Genomic DNA, 999 nt, shown 5'->3' on the forward strand with positions numbered 1-999 from the left:
CACGGACTTCGTCCCGCAGACCCCCGAGTGCTCCGTCGATCTCTCTATGGACCATCAAACGGAACATCTGATAGTCCTTCTCGTACTGGTCCTTGGGCTTCGGGTCCCCGCCCTTGGCTCCCTTGCGCCCGGCCCCGGCGCCCTCGTCCTCTCCGACCTGGATGACGATGATGCTGTCCGCCTCGCCCGTCTCCCCAGAGCCTGGGTTTGCGGCTTCCATTCCGGCCACCTGGATCGGCCTGATGTGGCGGTTCAGGATGGCTTCCCGGCAGAGTGGGGCCTGATCCATGATGGTGGTCGAGGTCCTCGGTTGATACTGCCGGAGTGATAACACCAGTTGGAACTCGGGTGGAGACTCCGCAGCCCTTCTCGGGTCTAAGACGTGCCAAGGGGTAGCAGCTCCCTCCAGTCCCGTATCGGGTGGGAGTTCTCCGTTGTCCGGAATCTGGTCGGCCATCAGGCTTTTCAAGTTGCCGGAAAGGTTGAACTCCAAAAAAGGGAGTCTTTCAAAATGTCAAGTCTGAAGTTTCAATAACGAGACCTTTTTTGATAAAAGTTTCTAGTTTATTGTAACATGTTGTTAGACTATAAAGTTAAATTGAAAGACTGGTGAGTACATAATCAGGGCAAGCATTTAAGGTATACATCAAAGGGATTCTTGAGGGAGGGGTACTCTATGCGGGGCACATTCACACATTGCTGTTACTATTTCGTTCTCAGGCCCGGCCGGCCTTGGCTGTCTTCTTGGCACCAATCCACCTGCGTCCTCCTGAGAAGGCATTACTATCTTGTTCCCATATTCCCATTTCAAAGCAGTACTACATAACAAAAGGAAGGGAGGGGGAGGGAAAGGAGCGATCAAGCTAGCAGCATCGGTGTACAGTATGGCTTTTACCCAGGATCCTTTTCCTGAACCAAAGATGCATTTCTAAACTACAGCAGACTTGACACTAGAGTAATATGGATATAAGAGCTAAAGGATTGAAAAGTTTTGAAAAG

This window comes from Heteronotia binoei, chromosome 4 (assembly GCF_032191835.1).
Source record: "Heteronotia binoei isolate CCM8104 ecotype False Entrance Well chromosome 4, APGP_CSIRO_Hbin_v1, whole genome shotgun sequence".
Lineage (NCBI taxonomy): Eukaryota > Metazoa > Chordata > Lepidosauria > Squamata > Gekkonidae > Heteronotia > Heteronotia binoei.